The sequence below is a fragment of the Amblyomma maculatum genome, chromosome 7 (genome assembly GCF_055883805.1).
Source record: "Amblyomma maculatum isolate TAMU_Amacu chromosome 7, ASM5588380v1, whole genome shotgun sequence".
Taxonomy (NCBI): Eukaryota; Metazoa; Arthropoda; class Arachnida; order Ixodida; family Ixodidae; genus Amblyomma; species Amblyomma maculatum.
Genome location: NC_139350.1, coordinates 47,348,611 through 47,371,608, shown reverse-complemented (window position 1 = coordinate 47,371,608; position 22,998 = coordinate 47,348,611). Strand labels below are relative to the sequence as shown.

The 22,998-nt window shown below is 46.8% G+C and overlaps 1 pseudogene; it reads right to left on the bottom strand.

Annotated features, from left to right (window-relative positions):
* Positions 1-13,954: 13,954 nt before the first annotated feature.
* LOC146183144 (SUMO-activating enzyme subunit 2 pseudogene) lies at positions 13,955-16,099 on the bottom strand (annotated as a pseudogene).
* Positions 16,100-22,998: the final 6,899 nt, after the last annotated feature.

Sequence of the window (22,998 nt, the reverse complement as noted above, 5' to 3'; positions counted from 1 at the left end):
CCTTGACTTCTCCATTTGACAGACATGGCAGGAACGGCAAAAGCGGAAAATGTCGCGCTTCATGCCGGCTGCAGTCACCGATTGACTCAGTTTCTTAAATCCTTGGAGCCACTCAGATGACCAGCCAATGATTTGTCGTGAGAGAAACGCAACAGAGCGCCGCTCAGACATTGGGGAATAGCCACTTTAAATGGTTCATGGACTCATCATCCATGACTATGTATTTCAGCGCGAGCCCGTCATGGCCCAGCAAATATGAATCCCCGGGGCACGCCGCAACACACGCTGGCTCGTGCCTCCCTGCGCCCGCTCAATACAAGTAGCGTAACGGCGCTGCTCTCACTGCAATATAAGCAGCGTAATGGCGCTCCGTCTTCCAGAGATCGTCGCTGACATCGAGACAAAACGGATCATTTTGCTGGACCGTCGTAGCTCTTCATGGCTGAAAATGATCCCAGTCATCGAAAAGGAGAGCCTGGTTTCGTCCCCCCGCAGGTTCGCAGCAAACCTTCCGCTGGCATCGGCATCTCAGATGTGCTCACAAAGAGCTTTCACCCTCGCCTGCTTTGCGAAGCGCTGCTTACCCGGATAGCGGAATGGGCAACCCGTCTGCGGGCGTCCCCTCCGTGCCAATCTGCGGCTCGTCCGCTGTTTCGCCCCCTTCGCCTGCCGGCGTAAAGACGCCGCCGCGGGCGAGTGGGGCACGGGATAGCGCGTCAGCTACCACGTTCGTTCTCCCCTGTAGATACTGCACCGAAAAGTCGAAATGCTGTACCAAGAGAGAATGGCGCGCCAGCCGGCTCGCAAGTTCACGGAGCCGCATCAGCCAACTGAGCGCGCTGTCGGTGCGGTTTCCAGAGGGAGCCCGGCCGACGCCTCGCTGTTCCCCGAACAGAAATGACTGCATGCGGGGTACGGGTGCTGTTGTGCGGAGATGCCGGCAGCGGCGGCGGCGTGCACATTGCTTCCGCAACGGCGTAAAGCTGAAATAGCGGAGGCATATGGTCAACGTTCGCACCGCAGGGTGGTCCAAAGAACCATGTAGCGTGTTTCAGTGCCTTTGCCGAGTGCCGCGCAGGGGGCGGCAGGCATGGCGCATGAGCTTGATCGTCAAGGCGACCGGCTCGGCCGATGTGCTGTCCAACGACTCGTGGAGCCAGGGACAATTCACGTTGGGTGCCAGTTGTGGTTTCTGCATGGACATAGGCCACCAAATACCGCGGGTTCGAGCGTCGCGCGAGCCGAAGCCCCGATCAGTCGTCACCATGTGCATACTGAAACACCCCAGCGCGCACTCAACCTCCACCGGGAGGAGAGCACTGCGCTGCAAGGATACAAACCTCCAAGCTCACAAAGGAGACGTTTATTGAAACGCCATCCTCCAGCGGCACACACACACACACACATATATACAAACGCACATACACACACATACGCAGTCACCGTGTTCCAGGAAAGCGCGAGGACCAAGGCTCACCTGCGCGCACGAAGTGACACGGAGTGCGTGCCGCAAGCACGCAAGGGCATGCTGTGATCTCTCTCTCGCGGTGACCAAAGGGTCCCTTTGAGAGAGAGTGGGCAACCACCGCAAGGTATTCCTGTCGCGGATCGTTGATCACGATCGACAGGCTCGAGCTGCGCTCTCAGGTACGACCCGGAGTGGACGAACTCGAGTACACACTGGTCTGTGCGGACAAAGGCAGGCAGACAAGAACAGTTGCGTACGCACCTTGCGATGCCTCGGAGGGTCTCTCCTTCGGCCCCGCTCGGAGGGGCGCGTGAGCGCGGTCGTCGAAGCGGTGCCATGTTCCCGCCAAAAGGCGCCAATGGGAACAGCCACTGGGACGCCAGGGCGGAGCTGTGGCCCGAACGACAGTGACAAGTCGTCCGAGCCTCTCTCCGCCGCCTCAGGCGGGAGAAAGGGAACGAGGAGAACAACTGGGAAGCAGGCGGCGGCTGCTCAAAGGGCAGCCGCAGCAAGCCCGAATCCCAGAGTTGACATCGGTTTTTTGCGATAACATGGCATTGTTGGTAGTCAGGATGGCACACAGACATTTCATCTGGATCGTGTTGGCTTACATTTTCGTCATTACAGTTTAGTTTACATTTCCTGCAGTGTACATCCAAAAACCCACCTCGCTTTTCAGACATTGTTACAATGTTTCGGAGACGGTCGTTCAAGCACCTACCGCTTTGCCCTACATAGCTTTTCCCACATTTCAAAGGGATGCTGTACACCACTGAACGCGAACATTCTACAAACTTTGTACGGTAGTTCTTCTTGCAATTAGGGTTTCTTGAACCACCGGGCCTTGTCAATCTGCACAACTTCTGCATCTTATCGGGGGCAGAAAAGACAACTTTCACATTCCCCCGTTCACCGATCTTTTTCAGGCGATGAGACAGGCCATAAATGTACGGGATCGCAGCACTCCGCTTATTAGTAGGCGGCAGTGATTTACTAGTTTCTTATGAGCACAAGCGCTTAAGTAGGGTTTCGGCGACACTGATAATGACGTGTGGGATACCCCGCAGCTCGGAGACGAAGGATCTGTTCATTGAAGCTGGCAGCCATAAGTTCAGGACAAGATTTACACAGGGAATCTCTTAAGCACAGTCCCGCAATACCCCTCTTTGGAATGTGCAGACCCAAATGGGAGCAGTGGCTTATTGGAGCGTGGTTCATACTTCCAGTAAATCTGTGCATTACGGAATAAAAGCCTGATATCCAGAAATCTAATGCTGTCGTCAGAAGGCATCTCATGTGTTAATTCTAGAGGCGAAAAACCTGCGCGTAGAAAGGTTAATGTGTTAGGAGCTAGTTATTCAAACGAGTCTGAACTGCAGTCAAGGAAATTTGGGAAATCGTCAACATACTTAAGAATCTTGGTTATGTTAAAATTGGGTAGACGGCTACAAAGGGCTATGTCAAGATCAGCTAAAAATAGATCACTAAGAACTGGGGTTATACAGGAACCAATGCAAATTCCTTCCTTCTGCAGATTAGGTTGCCCCTCCCATTGTGTAAAAGTTGACCGGAGATAAAAACTAAGGAGTTCCAAGAAGCCACTGCTGGACATCCCGGTCTCATTCATAAAAGCTACATTTCCAAATGTATCGATGCAGTCCTGGACACGAGAGCAAACTTGACTGAGGCGAGTAGAACAGATCCTTAATGTCTACTGAGAACGCTCTGAGATTTTTATGCGAAAAATACTAGGTAATTCAAAACGGCGTCAGAATTCTTACCGAGGAAAGGGTCGTCAATGCTCAGAAGGTTGAGCTTTTTCTGAAGGAAAAAGGCAATGGATTTTTGCCAAGTGCAGTCTTCTGAGACAATTGTCCTGAAGGGGGTGTCAGCCTTGTGCATTTTGACGCTAAAAAAGACCTCTAGATAATCTCGGTGACAAGTTTCTATGCTCTTAACAACATTTTCTAGCTTCAGCCTGGTACAGAGCTTTTTTGCTTGAGTTTTTACCCTTGACATGCTTATGTTCTTGCGAGGAGTAAAAGAATTCGAAACAGCTTCTAAGGCTTTGACGTTAAAAAACCCGTCAGTCAGCACAGCAAAGCCCCTCTCCTTGTCGGCAGGTAGAACGCAAAGAGCGCGATCTTTCAAAAAGGGCAAAATGCGCTTAACTGGTACCTTCGGTACAGGCTGCTTGCAGTGTCTTCATTTTGTCCTCGTCCTTCTCTGCGCTGTATTTTTCCATCTGATAGTAGAGCTTACTCTAACTTTGGCGTACACCCTTTGGCCTGTGAGTTACGCTCACAAGGTGCACTGAGGTGCTACACATCGTCAAGGGCAATATTATTGGGAAAAGAACAGATAGGGACAGGCAAGGTGGGGAGCAGTGCTTCAGAGACCTTGGAAGATTCTGGGTGACACAAGCTCATGCCATGGCCCGGTTTTGGTATCCATCTTGTCACTGGCCTTTACTCTATTCCATACATCAATTGAGAGATCAGGCACGAGTTCTGGGTTAGATGAGCCCCACAGTCCCATGTTATGTCACCGGATCTTGCTGTTTCTTCACAGAAGTGAAAGGTTATCTGTAAATTAGATAGGGGTTAGGGAGAACATACCCACCAATGCACCGCTCACTATTCAGGGAGCGACAGGGGGTGTGGAGGAAGGGATCCTAGGCAACCGCTTACGGCAGTAGGTTACACGACCGCAAAATTGTGAATGGAGCCTTCCACATCGGGATATTTTGCAGGTCAGCACACTTGGACACAGTCTTAGCCAGAATTGATGTGAAACTGCCTCCAAAGTGCACAATTGTAGATTCTCAGCTGGCCTCTTTGCTATCAGGATATTTAGGTACAATCAGTTTGAGAAAGTATCGAAACACTGATGACACACTACGGTAGTGGTAAAGTGGGCAGAGTAAATGAGATTTTTGCCAGCACACGAAAAGTGCCAAGATCCTAATTCAGTGATAAGTTACTAATGTGGAAAACATTGCCAAGCAGATTAAGGCTTCTCAGCAGCCCTCTTCAGCTATTGCCCAAGTAGCCAAAATAGAGCCTGCAGGTTCGTGGCTGGCAGCAGTTGTGTACTAGTGCAAATTACTTTCGGAACATTTTTCGTACAATTGCAAAACAATCTGTGTTAAACAAATTAACTATTGAGCAGCTAAAAATGTTTGGTTGGTTTTGTAGGATTTAACCTCCTAAAGCGAGTCGAGCTACGAGTACCCGTATTGGAGGGCTCCAGAAATTTCGACCTCATGAAACTTGCATTGATCGCAGTGCACATTACAGCGTGTTGCACAATTAGAGGCGCGATATAGAATGCTTCTCCCAGCTAGACTGTGGAATCCTCGCAGTTCAAATTTTGCACAGAAATGGCATTTTGTCGCTAGTATTTTTTTAATACCAAATTTGTTTGGGGTACTTGGCTGATTCGATCAAAAGAAGTAAGATGTTCCCATCTTATGCAGCGGCGACGACGACGCCAGAAGAGCCGCTGTCCCAGCGATGATACTAGTGGCGCCACCTCATGCTACTTACAATAACTCAAACCTTCTGCCAAAAACGTTCGCCCCCTCTTTTCCTGGTACAGAGTTCTCGAACTACTGCAGATGTAGTACAGCTTCATTCGGGCGACATGAAAGATTTCGGTACGTGGCATAGCGGACAGTTGCGGCGGATGCACAGGGGTGACCTCGTATGTCACTGAAGTGACTGGCCATAAAACACGGTAGGGTCCTGCGTAGCGTGGCAAGAGCTTCTCACACAGCCCAACTCTATAAGCGGGAGTCCAGAGCAAGACGAGAGAGCCCAGAGTAGTGCACGTCCCAGTGACAAGAATCATGGCGGCGTTTCTGGGAATTTTGGGAGGAAGCTAGTCAGCGGCAAGCAATAACACGAGCGGCGTCAGCTCGAGATATGGCGTCACGAATGCAGGAACTGGCATTAACGGTGGGAGGCAGTACGCTGTCAAATGGAAGGGGAAGGTCGCGGCCGTATAGAAGATAGAAGGGTGAGTAGCCCATTGTGTAGTGACGGGAGGAATTATATGCGAACGTTACAAATGACAAAGTAACATCCCAGTCACGGTGATCATCCGACACATACATTTACAACATTTCCGTGACTATACGGTTGAGGCGTTCGGTGAGGCCGTTCGTTTGTGAATGGTAAGCGGTGGTGAAATAGTGCTTAATGGTGCAGTACCGGAGAATTTCGTCGACAAGAAAGCAGCGGCCACAGTCAGTGAGCAGCTGGCATGGAGCACCATGGAGCAGGATCACGTCGTGGAGAAGAAACGCAGCCGCGTCAGTTGCGCAGCTGGTGGGTATCGCTCGGGTGACAGCGTAGCGCGTAGTATAATCCGTGGCCACTGCAATCCATTTATTCCCCGACGAAGAGAGTGGGAAAGACCCGAGGAGATCAAGGCCAACTCGGGAAAACGGGTTTACTGAAATTTCGATCGGGTGCAGGTATCCAGCCGGCACCACCGAGGGCTTCTTTCGTCGCTGACACCGGTCACAAGAAGCCACGTAACGACGAACAGAGCGGTAGAGGCCTGGCCAAAAGAAGCGGTGGCTGACGCTGTCGTACGTACAAGATAAACCAAGATGAACCGCAGGTATAAGGTGCCGTTGTGGAGCACAAACAAAGTGAGGGTAGCATCAAGGTGATTAGTGCTGAGGCGATTGATAATGCTGCAAAGCTTGGGATCTAAACGCTGTTCATGGCGAATGTTTAAAAGGTCAGCGATGGCCAACACACGTGTCATCGACACGCTCGAAGGTGGTGGATCCACCGGGTTGCGGGACAGGCTGTCGGCGTCACCGTGCAGTCTGCCGGACTTGTGGACGACAGAAAATGTATTCCTGAAGGCGGAGGGCCCAGCACCCCAGGCGACCAGTAGGGTCCTTCAGCGTAGAAAGACAACATAAGGCGTGGTGGACAGTGATGACGGAGAACGGGCGGCCAAACAAGTTGGCGCAAAACTTTGTAATGACCCACACGAGGGCTAAGCACTCACGTTCTGTGATGGAGTAATTCCGCTCAGCCACAGAAAGAAGGCGACTGGGATAAACAATGACGCGAGTGCGACCCATCTGCTGGTGGGCAAGAATGTGACCACTGGCGTCGGTGCGTACCTCCGTTGGTGCCAAGGGATTGAAGTGTGCCAGGATGGGTGGGTTGGTGAGGGCCGCAATGAGCGCAGAAAATGCTTGAGATTGTTCTTGGTCCCAGCAAAATGGAGCGTCGTTCTTCATAAGATTGGTGAGTGGACGAGCCATCTCCGCAAAGTTGGGGACAAACCGCAAAAATAGGAGCATAGGTCAAGAAAACTATGCACGTCACTGGTACAGCGGGGTGTTGGAAATGCCCTTACAGCACATATTTTGTCTGGGTCGGGTTGAACGCCACGGGCATCGACCACGTGACCGTGCACCTTGAGTTCACTTCGGCCGAAGCTACACTTCTTCGAGATAAGCTGCAGGCCAGCTCTTTGGAAGACTTCAAGAATGGCATCAAGTCGATGGAGATGGCTCTTGAAGGATGATGAAAAAACAATAATGTCATCGAGATAACATAAACACGTCATCCATTTGAAACCGAGCAAAAGAGAGTCCATCATGCACTCGAATGTTGCGGGTGCATTGCACAGACCATAAGGCATCACCTTGAATTGGTACAGACCATCGGGCGTGGCGAAGGCGGTCTTCTCTCGGTCCCATTCATCGACAGCGATCTGCCAATAACCGGAACGAAGATCAATCGAAGAAAAATAGCTGGCACCGTGCAAGCAGTCAAGGGCATCATCTATCCTGGGGAGCGGGTAAACGTCCTTTGTAATTTGTTGAGGTGTCGGTAATCAATGCAGAACCTCCAAGTATTGTCTTTCTTTTTAACAAACATGACAGGTGATGCCCAGGAACTGGTAGAAGGCTCTATAATGTTCCTTGCCAACATCTTGTTGACTTCATCTTGTATGAGGCGACGTTCAGAAATGGCGACTCGGTAAAGTCGTCTGTGAATTGAGCTGGCGTCTCCAGTATCGATGCAATGTGTTACGAGGGACGTTTGACCCAAGGGTCGGTCACCAAAATCAAAAATATCACTGTACGATGTCAGAAGGGTCGTAAGTACTTTAGCACGATCAGGGCACAATTCAGGAGCAACCATGCCAGATATGCGGACCTTCTGAGGTGGGAACGGTGCAGGTCGTGTCGGCACTCCAGCAATAGGGTCACGTAAAAGAGCAGCCACATTAAACTTCGACAATGGGGTCAGTTCGGCGAGAGAAATGCCCGTAGGAAGAACTTGCATAAAAGAGCTGAAGTTCAGGACTGGAATACAAGTGCTGTTATTCGCTACATGCACTATATTGTGAGGGAGAGCGATGCTACGCTGAAGAGTCACGTCCGGAACGGAGGGAAAAAGCGACATGAGCAGGTACACTGCGGCTTCTGGTGGTAGGAAACTAAATGTAGCGGAGACGGAGCGTTGAAGTTTCAGGAGCGTTGTTGTCAGAGCAGAGCGGCAAGTCTAGATGAATCAGTCCAGAAGGACAGTCAATGAGAGCGGAGTGTTCTGATAAAAAGTAGAGTCCTAATATTACGTCTTGAGGGCAACTGGTGAGAACTGTAAATAGCACAGGGATGTGGCGGTCGGCAATGAAAACTCTCAGTACGCATACCAATGACAGTAGCTGTGTTGCCTTCAGCAATACGAACGGCAGACGAGGAAGCATGTGTGAGGAATTTGTTGAGGCGTCGACGGAGCGAGGAACTGAGAACAAAAATGTGGGCACCAGTGCCAATAAGGGCAGAAACTGAAACTCCGTCCACAAGAATATCAAATAGGTTACGTCTGGTTGCGGGGGTCAGTTCCGAGTTGACAGTCCGGGTCAGTAATGCAGCGTCACTCCAGGGCGCTGCACTCGCTAGTTTCTCGAGTAGGTGCCGGCGTATGATGAGGAGGAGTTGCGCCGAGGTACTGGTGAACGGGATCGACGAGCCAGTGCAGATGGAGATCGGCTGGAACGACAGACAGTGGGTATGCTTTCGTTGCGAGGCTCATCTTGTTGAAGAAGATAATGACCAGGTCCATCGTAGGCAGGGCGGAGCTCCTCTGGGTGCGCAGGGAAGCGTCGAGGTCCTTGGTAGTATCGGCGGTCGGCGTTGTAATAGGAGTGAGGAGCGAAGAAGGTGTGGCTACGGCAATAACGCAATGTGTGACTGGCGCGACAGCAAATGAAGCAAATTGGCCTGTGGTCTGATGTGCGCCACTCTGCAGGATTGTGACTATGGTAGCGACGTGGGGAAGGTGGGCTGGCAGTAGCAGCAGCCACTACAGGAACAGGATGGGATGGTGGCGTGGGCGGGACGGGGCTGGAGGAGAGGCCGATGTTTGCAAGTTCTTGGCGAACTACGGCCTGTATAATGGCCACGGGGTTGGGCAGCGGAAACATGAGTGGTGTAGGAGCTAAGGCCTTGAGTTCTCTCCGGATGATCCGAGTCATGCTCGTGGGATGAGAAGGCTGTTGCAAAGGGGCCAGATCATCGCAGGATGATGCAGCTGCCGTGTTTGGAAGGTGCTCAAAGCACTGTACGAGGCGTCGTTGTTTAGCCTGCTCGAATTTTCGACAGACTTGAAGCACCGAGTCGACGGTGGAACAATCCATGCAGAACAGGATGTTGACCGCATCATCCGCAATGCCCTTGAGGATATGGCCTACCTTGTCATTTTTTGTCATTGAGCGACACAACGCAAGCACGTCTTGAATGTAGGCAAGGTAGGACTCCGTGGAGGATTGGATGCAAGGCGACAGTTCTGTTTTTGCTGCAAGAGTCCGACCAATGGGCTTCCCGAACAGGTCCTGAAGCTTTTGTTTACAGATTGGCCACGTCACCAACTCTTGTACCTGATTTTGGAACCACGTGCGAGATGTGCCCGCCAAATAGAAAATGATGTTGGCCAGCATAAGGGTCGCTTCCCAGTTATTGTTCTTCCCGCAGCGCTCGTACTCACCCAGCCAACCTTCCACGTCTGTCTTGTCTTCGCTATTAAAGATGGGAAAGTAGCGGATTTTCGTGAGCACGACTGGCTGAGCTGAGGTTGCCGCAGTGGTACGGGTTGCGTCGGAGGTCATAGTGGTAGTTGTCGACGTCGTTGAGAGCCCAGGTAGATGACGGCCACCGCGGAAATCCAGCTTTGCAAGGAGTAATCTGTGTGCACGGGGATCTTTGGTCACCTCCACCAAGATGATGTGTGGCAAGAAGGTTAGTCCGACAACACAACGGCTGACGACATGAGTGAATGTTCGGGTAGGCGCCAACCTTCTCGTAGTACCAGCTACCATTGCTACAGCTTCGTCGTCTTTCCGTGTCACTACTGTCGATCGTAGTCTTCTTTAACGTCCAGCGACGCAGGCCATATATGTAACAATATTTTGGAAGTTGTTTCCAATAAACCAAAAGCAAGGAATGAAAGTTATGCTGCCGTTATCAATGATCTTAACATATCTATTGTATGTGTACAAATATGGCTAAGCCAAAGAGCATGGAACGAGCAATGCATTTAATGAAAGATCAGCTGCTGTTTGATTTTCATTCTTTGTTCCTGTGACTATTTCTATCTGTAAAATAAAGATATATTCTTATTTGGTGCCATCTGCATTCCTTACAATTAATGGTCAATAGGAATGATGTTTCAGCCTGAAATCATTATATAAGGCTAATACTAAGTTTGGCTTTTTGTGTCAGAAGCACGCGTGTTCAGTTAAATGTTTGCTTTTACTGTAGCTCAAATGCTGGCATTACCGAGGCTTTTGCATGTGCAAATGAAGAGTAAAACAGGAACATGTTTTTGCATAAAGCATAAATCGTGGCCTGAGTGAATAAATTTAGCTGTTGCCGCGACTCGACCTCCCAGTCCCAGCGGTAGGCTGATATGTTGTCGATGGTTGCAGACAGCGCTGTTAGCTCGTTGCAACTTGCATCGTCAAGTGCGCCGACTGCGTGAGCGGACGAAGAAGCACCGCAGACATCTCTGCCTGCCGCTCAACTGGGTCATGGAGCCAAGGCCGCAGCCGATTTCATTCACTGAAAGCCGGTTTGAGAGCAGCACAATCACGGCACACGAATGCGCCAGTGACGTGATATTTTTTGTATCTCACGGGCTCTCTTTAGGGCTTGGAAAAGCTATACACGAGGCTGTCGGAAATAGATGGAATGGGGGTTTTAGAAGACGCTCTCCAACCCTGCAACTCACATTTATTGTCTAACGTCAATAGTTAGTAAATTAAAAAAGACTTAATTACTAATTAGTTAATTGCAAAACGAAAAATTGCCTGGTGCGCTAGATGGCTGGCAGATGTTTATAAGTAGTTTCTCTGTCCTATCTCAAATGTTTCATATTTTAACCCTTGGCTAAAGTTAGCTTGCATACCCTGTATATGCTTGTGATGTTTCTACATAACGTTTATAGGCTAGGCTGTGACTGGCACTCCATGAATAAAACTGTATACCAAAATAAGGGGTTTAGTGACATTGCATGTAACTGCTCCACTGCAACTTGTCTTCAGAATGGAGCCAAAGCTGCAAGTCAAGACGGGCCTTCTTCCTATGCAGCAAAGTATAGGCCCTCATTCGTACAGGTCCTTGAAATCCCTTGAATTTGAATATCTTATTTTCAATTCTCTTAAAATTGCTTGGCATTTTTTAAACTCTGAAAGTCCAAAAACCTTGCTCCTTTAAATGGTAGCAACAATTTACAGCAAAAAAATTTCATATTTGTGAATAAGAAAAGTTGTTTTCTTGACCCCTATATTCATGCCTGTTGGTTGAAAATTTTCAATACGAATGTGGACTCGTGTTAGATGGCTGGCAATGTTGAAGCCATTGCTGTTTTTGACTATTCTAATTCTGACAATCTTGGTACCGGTCACTGCCATTTAAAGTGCTGCACTACACATGTTGACATTTGACTTCATATAAGTTCAGCTAAACATTAGTGTAGTTTTCTGCATGTGGATGCAGTTATGCCACTTTGCGAGGGACTGCCTCGAAAAGCAAATTTCTAAGTGTATCGCTCGGTTACGATTACATGGCTCGTGCTACAAATTTGCATTGAGTGAAATGCAAACCAGGCTGCATATAGTTTGAGCTTGCTTCGGTGTGTAAGTATGCCTGCTACAGGCCAGATGAGTAGTAGGTCTTATGGTGTTGGTACACAGTGCTGCAGGAAGAGACTGACCAAATAGTGAAACCCTGTACTTGCGATGATCGTATCTTGTCTGCTTCTTGCATTCAGTCTGTGCTTCTTGCATTCAGTCTGTTTTCTACCATGAACATGTATGATCTGTGGAATACTGTGAATTCATTGTTTTTACTTTGCCATGGTCTGGAAGCTGTTGAACGAGGATTTAGCTTAAAAGTATATTCAAAGTTCAGCTATGGCAGATGGACTGGCTTTTTTTACGCGTGAGCATACTGGGCTTGTGCTGAAAAGCTGTCGCTGTACCCCAGTATAGTCGTGGGGAAAAACTTGAAATCGCTTCAAACATGCTACATCCCAGAAAAATATGCATGATTTTGTATCAAAATTATAATGGAACCATTCTTTGTGCCATTTTCCCGAGTGGTATCGTATCATTTCGCTTCATATTTAGCATCAATCTGGTAGTCAAGATGTGTACTGGATCTCAAATTGTATGCCATTAATTGTAAGTTGATGTATACAAAAGAACTTTGCATAATAAAAAGGCAATGTTAATGGCACTACTACTCTTAAGACAAAGCTTACGCTTCTCCCTAATTTTAGAGCATAGGCTGCACTACTCTTGGTGCGAATGGCTTTGACCAGAAGGTGCCCACACAGAAATAGACATATGCTGCACCTTCCATCCTCCAAAAGCCAACTTATGAAACAAAAAATGCAGAAGGAAAAGGCGGCAAAACTATGCTTATAAGCTTTCACTCGTACTACCAGGCCCAAGCCATGGTTGAACCCTTACCATTCTTTTGTTGCATGCAATAGAAATAATGCGTTTTGTGCAAATGCTGATCTGCTGCAAAGTTCTTATATATAGCTCCATAGTAAGACCTTGAAGATCATCTGGAATTGCCGTGAAAGTCCTTGCAATTTTTCTTACGGCGCCTGTATGAACCCTGATCTCTGCATTTTGGTAATATGTAATGAAGACATATCGTAACAATATTTCTGTATAACTGCACATTTTCAAGTTTGGGAAGGTGCAGTAAAAAAATGATTGATTAAATGAATTGCTTATGAATGTCCAATTGCAAGAAGTTTCCGCAGATGGTGCCAGCTATTGCAGCAAAAATGTGAGTAGCAGCAGGAATACAGCTGCCATGAAAAATAAGGTGCTGTGGAATTACAAAAGGTGTGAAGTGGTATGAGGAATTCTGAAACTGAATATGGTTCTTAGTCCGACTTTCGCCAATGCGATCCTACGTACGGGACCAGAGATTTGAGCATGGGCAGATTTTAAGCAGAGCAGGACAGGCTTCCTTTGGGAACACAAATTGAGGTTACAAGGTTACTTGTGATGGTCACCATTTGAGGACAAGGATGATAGCAGCAAGAGACAATTTGAGCAGCGATTGAGAAAAAAAGAGAACAGTAAGCTAAGAAAGTTTTCAGCTGCCTGTGTATGTAATGAACGTTGACATAAAATGGAGAGAATAGACTAGAAAAATGGCAGGCAAATATATGGACTGCATTAGGAAGACAGATTAGGAATGATCTGTTAAGAAAAAAATGAAAGAACTAGAGAGGAGGCTGTGGAAGACAAATGCAGGCCAAATCAGAACTGGACAAAACATTCAAGCAGGGAACTGCCAAAGAAGGCATCTATGATAACTATAGGGGCAGTTCATTCTTGTTCGAGGCTAGGACAGACCGTGCAAATTGCCAATAGACACGCTATGCAGTGCGTGTGAAGAGGAATCGGCTGAAGGGTTCCAAACCTACAGTTCCAAGGATTTGGGTTTAAGGACACTGGAGAAAGATTAGACACAGGTAGAAATAACCATTGAAAGGTTATTTAACTGGTGGCTAAAATCAAGGGAAGAGCAAATACAAAATCTATCGCTGTTTACAACTGGAGGGTTCAGCCTTAACCATTCATAAATCCATAGACTGAGTGAGGAGACCATGCAGTCAGCCTGCAGTTGAACTACTACTGGCAAAGTGATCACAGCTACAGACACTTTAGCAACTGTAGACTTTTCATTTCCAAAAAAAAGCCTATTGCCAAGCATAGCACTGCATATCATGTGCTGCAGTAAGCAGTTCAATAAATTCCACTTGCAAAGAACAGTTTCATTTTAGAGGTCAGTAGCACAGCACTTCCCAGAAGCCAGTAGGAAGTGCTGTATCAGTTTGCTGACAAGTTGAGTTAGATAAGGTATCTCTGTTGCCATGGCAGACAGGATACTGCTAGAAATAAGGCACAGCAACAAGCAGCATGTATAAGTCAAACACACTGATGGGGATTTATTTACAAATGATTCTTTGATGTTACACACCAGCACATTGGCATCCCCAAATCATGGCAGAGGGCCTCCAGGACATTTGCAAAATGAAATGTGCAACACAGACTCACACCATATTCAGTTAAAAAAAAAGATAATGCTTGTGAACTCTATTAAACCCATAGCGACTCCTATCAGTCAATCACAACACAGCCCCTTTTGGCTTCCATGCTGTCATCGCCATCTGTGAGCTTACGTTTCAGGCTCCCTCTGCCGTTTTCAACTTGCTCAAAATGATCGTCTTCAATGATAAGTAAGTCATCCTCATCACTAGCATCATCAGAGGCATACCTGTTTTGGCTCTCATCTTTCTCATAGTGGTTGCTGTCTGTTATGGCAGCATCTGGTCCCTGCTGTGAGACATCACCAACAATTTCAAATCCTGCAGCATCCTTATTTTCATCATGGACAATGTTAACTGTGACCTGGAAGTTTTGCAAAAAGTCATCGCAGCGAAGTCTAGAGCCATGGGTTACACTAAGACTTCCCAAATGCATGGTGCGGTTGGATTCTGTTTCACCTTCTTCACTTGAAATGAGGATAGTTCCTTTACCATCGTCTAGCTCAACATCAGGTGCTGCCATTTTTATTTGCTGCTTCAGCACCTTGTCCTCAAAAATGCCAGCTGTCATTTGCTTTGTGTTGAGACTGACATAGAGCTCTGCCTTTGAGGCACATGTATAGCATTTAGGGTTTGGCTCGAGAAGCAGGGTGGGAATAATAAGCTTTTTAGTTGGTGAAGGCCGTTTCACCAAGTACACCTGCTTACAATTTGTTCTGCACTGTTCCAGCTTTCCTCGCAGCATCCTGAAAGCCTGCAGCACAATAATGCCTGCTATGATGGCATTGGTTGTGGCTATGGCAGGAATGATGTTGCCTGCCATTGCCTTTACATCGAATCTACTGGTCTGAGGAATACCAAAGATATGTGCGCGCAGGTTGGCACAAGCGGTTACAAAATTCATGCACTCATCGTTGTCTTTGTCCCACACTAAGTGGTCGCCTTCACCAAGTTCTAGAGAGCGTTCCTTCAGCTTTTCCACGGAGGCGCTGAAGGCCTGACGGCACTTATCAAGGTCCCAGACGCGGTGATCGATCATGCCGGGGGTAGCATCCGCATCGGCACTACAGCAAGCACCCGTGTCCGGCAAGTTTCCCCAGTGCAAAGGCGTCGGGGGCTTCCTGCTCGACCACAACTTTTCCATCTGCAACAGGTACCGAATGTCATCGCCGAACAGCTTGTTGAACAACTTCTCTGGGTCGTAGCCGCACTCTGTAGCCCAAAGCCGCGTCGACACACGGCACATATTGCCTGTGGCGTCAGTACTTTGCTTTAGCATATGATCCAGGCTCACTTCGCCCCTCAGCTCGGGATCTGTTGAATCCGGTGATACGTCTTCGTCTGGGTCTGCCTCACCAAAAAGCTGGTTGAAAAGGTGCTTCGCCCACACGATGCAATGAATCGGCTCTGAAGGCGTGTTGCGAATGGTGCACCCAGGGTAAGTTTTTTCAGTGGGTTGAGGCTGGCACTCGTAGCACTCGGTGACTCCTTTGAAGATTGGCGTCACTTGCCCCAAGTAACCGGCGCTGCCGCTCTCAATTAGAGGCACTTTCGCAGCCAGGCACATGCGGTTCACGTGGCTTCGCGCACTTCGGTTGTCGAGAGCATTCATGACAATGTCAAACTGCTTGAAGTAGTCGAGCCCGTAGTCGGGTTTTACAATGCTGTCGTGACGAGCTGCGATCTTGACATGCGGGTCGAGCCTTTCGGCGCTTTCCTTGGCAACCAATGCTTTTGGCTTTCCGACATGCACCTTTCGGAATAAGAACTGCCGATTCAGGTTGCTGACGTCAATAGTATCCAGGTCAATCACTTCGATGTCTGAGAATCCGGAAAGTACCAGGTTTTTAAGCAACTCGCAACCAATACCGCCTGCACCAACAACCAAGACTTTCTTTTTTCTGACATCTCCAACACTTTGAACGAAGCCGGCGTCCGCCATTTTGCAAACACTTCGCGCGTTGGGTGGCGCGCTCAGCGCGCTCTGCCACGGCCGGTCTTGATGGAGAGCGCGCTTCTTTTCTCTTACGGCCTCTCCAATGGGGCCTGTTTCCACCGCCCGCCGCGCCTCAGCGGGGTCGCCACCGTCCCACTGCTGCGCCTGTGCTACCGCCGTTCACGCGCAAGGGAAACGCGCTCGCTCTTCGCTCCGCCCGCCTCAGTTGCAACCGGCAGGTCCTGACACTTCACCCCTTATGGTTTATACAAAGACGCCGCGATCAGCGTCTAAGATTTATTGTGTACGAGGACTAATATATAGTCAACACCGCTAACGCGCGCGCGCGCGCCTTTGTCAGTGTTGCCGAGCACGGTCGAATGAAGCTGGTATACTTTTTTTTTTTTGTACGCAAGCTTGTCATTATATAAACTCATGTAAATGGTTTTCCGTGAGGAACCGGAGCAGGCTCCCGCTCTTAGCGTTGTCGGTGAGCCATTTAGAAAAGTCCTCTTCCCTTGTTGTGGTTAATCCCACTTCGCGCAGAACCTGTGTCCTTAATGCCCTTGTCCCTGCACAAGTCCATAGCAGGTGGCGAACATCCACCTCTGCAGCTGGTGTGGAACACTTACTTCAAAATTTTTTGCCCCTAACTTTTGTACAGAAATAAATTTATCAGGCTCTACAGTATTCCTGGTATTCCTTCGAAAGCTGTAAACAGGTGTAGCGCGACCTGGGGCCCGATCCTCGATATTCGCCTTTTCGGCCATGTTGTGACGTACCCGTGACGTGAATATTGGGGCGGCGCTAAAACACGTGTAAACAGAAATTGATGACGAAATTTAAAAAACGAGGAAAAAAAGTTGCAAAAAATTAACGCCGTCGTCTGCTACTTGGCGCCGATTACAAAAATGCCAACGCTGCGATGCCGAGAAGCTGAAGGGTCGGTGCGAACCGTGTTTACGCTGCAGGGTAAGGCTGAGGAGATAGTGAGATACTTACGTATACATTGCGGCTGTACTGTACTATTAGTTACGGTCGTTGCGACCACAGTGAATCACAGTACACACGCTGTCGGACGTCCAGCAGCAGCTAGGCTGAGCGAACGGCGGTACTCGACGCAAACCCCACAAACAGCCGGTCGTCAAGTGTGAGCGATGCCTTACTTGAGATGCGTGCATGTGGTTAGCTGTGCGTAAGTTTCATTTATGGACTTAGTCGCGCAAAGAAATCGGCGAGTATCAGGATCGAGCTTTGCACATTCACTTCTCAGCTAGTGGGTATAAAGAAGTTGTTTACGAATACTGAGAATTGGAAGCGCCCAGCGGATTTTCGGGCTGCAGTTGCCACTAGAGAAGAGACACACCTGTTCGACAACAACGCTGGCCTTCTCAAGGTATCACTGCCGTTGGAAACTGCCTGCGGCAGCCCACCGTTTCCATCATGTTAAGTCTGTTACGGCTACGTGTCGGCTTCAGTGGCGTAGCGTGCGGATATCGGCCCGGTGAAGCGGCGTAGTGAAAACACGCATAGTGGAGAGCTCGATTAGGCCATATATCTGGCGATCTTAGCCTGCGCTGACATCGGACCACCTTTAGGATGGAATTAGCACGCTGGCGTGTTAATTCCATCGAAATGCGATCGTCGTGACTGGGATACGCACATACTGCGGGTCAGAGAGCCGGTGTCTTCATGGTTACACTTTTTATTGAGCCATCGCGGCGGGGACGTTTTCACGCAGCCGCAAAAATAAGCAGATAAGATTTTCTGGCAGCAATGAAAATGCAATAAAAAGTGTAACCATGCAGATGCCCACTGGCAGCAACAGGTTAGCTTTCACTCTGATGGCATTTAATGTGCCCTGAATTAGACGTACATAGCACGTTGTATGCACATTTCACCGCATGCAGAGTGTCACTGTGTTGTGGCAGATGTATTAATTATCTCGTTAAAATAAAATAAAAAATCTGTCGGTATTATTCTCCTCGGTTTCTGAGCATGTTGCATAAAAACATTTTATAAAAGTAGCAACACTGCTCGTCTGATGCAGGTACACATCACACCACAATGTCACAAGTGAAACAAAATTTGTCAGGTACAGCCTAGTTCCTTTGCTACTGTTTACCAGTTTTGCACTTGCAATAGCATCTGGCACATTCAGTGCAGCAAGGTTCTTCAGAGGAGAGAAGGGTGAAGAGGTCAGCTAGAGAAATGCCTTCACTTTTTTTATTTGACGCTCAGGAAGTGAAGGAACAGACATGAAGAGTGAATATGATATATGATGCCTAATTACAATGAGCTAGATGCAGTATGGAAACCATTTTCTTGAAGCAATTGTCATTGAATGTAGCATTCATGCACACATTAACCAGTGCACATGCTACACAAAGCCCGAACCTGTCTCTGAGTGAAGCAAGGGAGCCAAAGGGGAAAACAAGCGTGACTTTAAGGACACCGTAAGTAAAAAGTAACAGCAACTAAAAAGGAAAACAGAAGTATGCACAGGGACAATATTAGACAAAAAGAAACATGAATTGCAAGGCTGATGTGGCCTGCAGTACATTATTTTTAGGACAGCAACGCAATCGGGTGGTGTTCTGGATTTTTTATTGCCAGGTGATAATACTGTATGATTTGTATTGGCTTTGCCATCCCCTGTGTGCTCTTCCAGCAATGCATAATGTCCAGCGTGCAACTGTCTAACATCCACTCTCTACACTCTGACTCAAAAACATGCTCAAATGAACCTCACCTGAATACGGGCATAAATATGGGAATAAAGCATGGAATTTACTTTTTCGATATTCTGATTGCATATCATTGGAAACCTAAACGTGATGGCTTGTTTAAATGAGCGTATGATTTGCAGCTAGTGTGTCTTGTATGCATGGTTTTTCCAACAGGTTGCAGTATAGCTTCTGTCCTTTATTTTGGCAAAACATGCACACTTTAAGAGACCTGCTACTCACGCAATACATTCCCTGTAGCTTTAAACAGCTCGTCGTTGACTAACAATTGGTGTATTATTTGCTTTCAGTACTTTTTGGCATTTTTTTTACATACACCTGACATCAAGCCTTGCTTATAAGAAAACTGAAAATTACAATATACAAAACAATACAAAATTTATTTACAGCACTCCACACTCTACAATACACAGCCTAAAAAATGAAAGGCTGTCACACATTCAAGTAATTACAGTATTGTACTTGTACAGCTCATCGCCATATCTGAAAGGTGGCACAGCCTTGGAGACCAAAGAAGAGAAATCAGTTATACAAAGCAAGGGAGCACAAGATAGGGTCAAAAACCCATTCTCCAAGTGTTTGGCCCAAGATAACCCCAGCACCAGCAAAGCAAGCACCCACTGTTTTACCAAAGAGTACCCAACACCACTGAGGATTGGTCCCCAAATGCTCAAACCACTAGGCTGCAACTACAGTCAAGGGATGCTATGCGTTCCGCAGTATTACCAGTATCAAAGTGATGTCTATGTGCCAAGAGTTGATGTATTTAAATTTTCGTTTCTGCCTAAAACAATCATTGAATGGAACAACCTTGACTGAAGCGTATTTGAAAAAACTTGTTCTTTAGAAACTTTTGAGAAAGAGTTGGAAATTTGTTGTGCTGCTTGAATGTACATTGCCCACCTTGTAACAGCCCGGAAGGGCTAACAGTACTTGCAAATAAATAAATAAACATGGAATTCGTCATTTAAATGGTAGTCGGCACCTGCGACAGAGCAAGTATTCCCTGATTCTGTTATGGACAGGGCAAAGGTAGTTATAGTGTGTGTAAGAATGATTTTACCTGTGCATAAATGCCTGCCACACCTAGAATGCTCCCTTTATGCAGTCTACCGAAAAGCAGAAATGTTTGTCTCAGGAAGACAAGCCTTAAAGGGAAGGTGCACCGGTTTTAGATTTCGATGAGTTTCGAGCGGTTGAATCATTACAGCTTGTACTTAAAGCATGCGAAATATCTTGGCGTTAGCGCTTGAAACAATGGCGCAATTAGCGATTAAAATCGCCACGGCTATCAGGCTTCACCGCACTGCACAGCGACGCATGATGACGTCATTGACGGTACGGGTATGTTTTCTGCGTAGACACACTAGGTTTGAAGAAACGAAAACAAGGCTGCCGAAAATAAAGCCCTAGAAATGTTGGTTAGCACCGTCAGAAAATGTACAGCAGGACGTGGGCGAAGGCAAAGAACATCAGAAATAGTACCGTCCGTGACGTCATCACTAAACTTCTCCGCAGAACTTTAGTGCTGTGAGGAGAAGCGCGAGGTTTAATCGTCGATTACGTCATCAGTTCGATTGCTATCGCAAAAATATTTTGCATGCATTACCTACAGCCCATGTAGATTTAAATCCCTGAATATCGTGAAATTCTCAAAAAGTGATGCAGCTGCTCTTTAAGCATTATTTCAGCAAGTCACTCAATGTGACGGCTATCAGGCAAACCAGCACAGCACTTGAAAACTTCATGCTCTAAAAACAATTGTGGGGACACGCAAGCTCAGCATTTACCGCTATGACACAACAGCTTTTATGGCTCCTGTCTGCAGACTCTCATTCGTCTGAATAGACTTTGCTACTGCTAACACCTAGTATTTATTCTATGATACATATCAGTAACGTATACCTGTAAGTTATCCAATTATGTGGAAGACCACTTGTCTAGATACCTATAAAGCCCACTGTAACCAAGCTGTACGGATGCGTTTCCATGGCCTAAGGGTTGCCTGTCTTATTATCCAAAGATCCTGCAAGGTTTATCACCTCACACATTCATCTCAAAGGTGAAGCCAGAGACATCACATTGAGTACTCGGCCATGTCACCTGTCTGAAATGTGCCCAAGATTTTTCCCTCACAACGTCACATTTTGTGCAAAAAAGAAGCTTTAACGTTGCTGCATCAAAAAAAAAAGCAAGAAGCCAATAGCTGAACATCTACGCTACATTAGGCTCTGCTGGCTCGCAAGACATTTGACCACGGTGCCAACAGCCAAGTTATAGATGTAGCTGTGGCAGAGGCTGTACCACAGAAACAACAGACGAATGTAGTCAAGATAAAATGAAATCGCTTTGTTCACAAATTCTTCAATACATCATGAAAAAGAATGGCTCACTTATGGATAGCATGACGTCTACTGTGTTCAATAGGATTGTACCTTCAGGAAGTTATCTTTTGAATGCAATCTTAAGAATATATTGTGGTGTTCAATTTAGGCTGTACACATAGCAGACGTGCAAAATATGGAACACATTCTGAGGGTTAAATGCAGAGAGGATTGCTGAAGCTGATATAATAGGAAAGCATAGGGATACTAGATAACATAGAAAACAAATGTGACAATAGGATAGGTGTAAGTGAAACTAGTGCAGCTGTCACTTATGAGAGCAAAAAGTTATACAACTCAGTACTAGCACAATGGTACAAAATGTTGAAAAGTGATGATGAAACAAAAGTGTCCTTGAAAGTGCTTCCACATAAATGAGATGAAAGTGATTGGCATAAAATGTCTGCCCCTTCCTTAAAATTCTCAATTTAAAGCTCACAAAGAACAATGAAGATAAGGCTACAAAAGCAACTAACAGAAAAAAAATAATGAAGCATTTATACACAGCTGCAATCATTCGATAAACATCTCGAGTGATGAAGCCATGCTTCAGTGGCTTAGAGCATGAATATGTGAGCTTTACCAACCCTCTTTTAACATATGTGAGTGCCGGAGGGCATGTGGCAGCAGCAAGAATGTGTCAAGAAGCAACTGGCCCAGATAGCAGCCTCATAATAGGGGTATGGAAGGTCTACACACAACGCTATCATGGAGGGAGATATTTTATGGAACAAGATATGTAGCAATGTACAAAAGGAGCAAAGCATTTTGTAGAGCTGCAGTCAAAAATTTATGAAGGACAATCTTATCAAAAAGTTTTTATTTCATTCCTGCGCTTGTGCATCATTATTGTGACTATGGGTTATATAGTGTAACATGAAATGTCAAGCAATTTATCTCGTACACAAATGAATGCATTCTTTCCCCTGCGAAGCCACCTTCAAGAACTTTTGCCAGTGGGTGCACATGCACATCAATATCACCTAGTTACAAAACAGAGAAGTCAATAGTTGCCTTTGTAAAAAAAAAATGAATACAAAAATGTTTATTTATAGCCGAGCCACACAAATGATGCAGAGGTTAAACAGGTTATCTGGGATCTTGATTAACATGACTAAAAAGCATCGGTAATTGCAGTGCAAAGTGAAAATGGCAAATTTTGCAAAAGTGGAATCTAAAATTGCCAAAATGGGTTGACAAGTTGGCGGGGCCCTCATTTTTCGTGCATACAACAATGAAAGACAATGACCACCAAATAGATGCACAAATTATCCTTGGGAAAACTAGTTGATTGCTGTTCATCTACATCCAGCATATGAAGGAAGCAATAGAAAACAAGCATAAAGGCAACCAAATACAAAGAAGCACAGCTCACTTCACTCTGCAGTTTGTGGAAAAACACAGTGGGCACCTCACATTTCACCCTAGTAGCACACAAGATAGGTGTAACGAAATGGACTCTGCTATGGTAAACGACTGCAGACACATCCACCAGGGTACACGTATGTCAAATATTCTCACTGAAGTAGTATGTCGCAGACTGCTTGCTTGCCACAAACACCAAAGTGAATTGTGAACTATATGTGCACGCACGTCCTACTCAGAATGGCACTTCTGGAGGTAGAAGGAGAACGTTTTTGTACCTTCCTGCGTTTCATTGACATGAAGCACTTAATAAAATGCACACTGAGTTTAAGCAGAACACAAAAAAGCAAAGTATACAACAAAGAATGACAGCTCTCAGCGAGGGCCACAGCACGTGTAGAATACACTTAGTATGTCTACAGATGGTAGACAAAAAATTATAGCACCAAAGAAAGGTTTGGTTTGGTTTGTGGGGTTT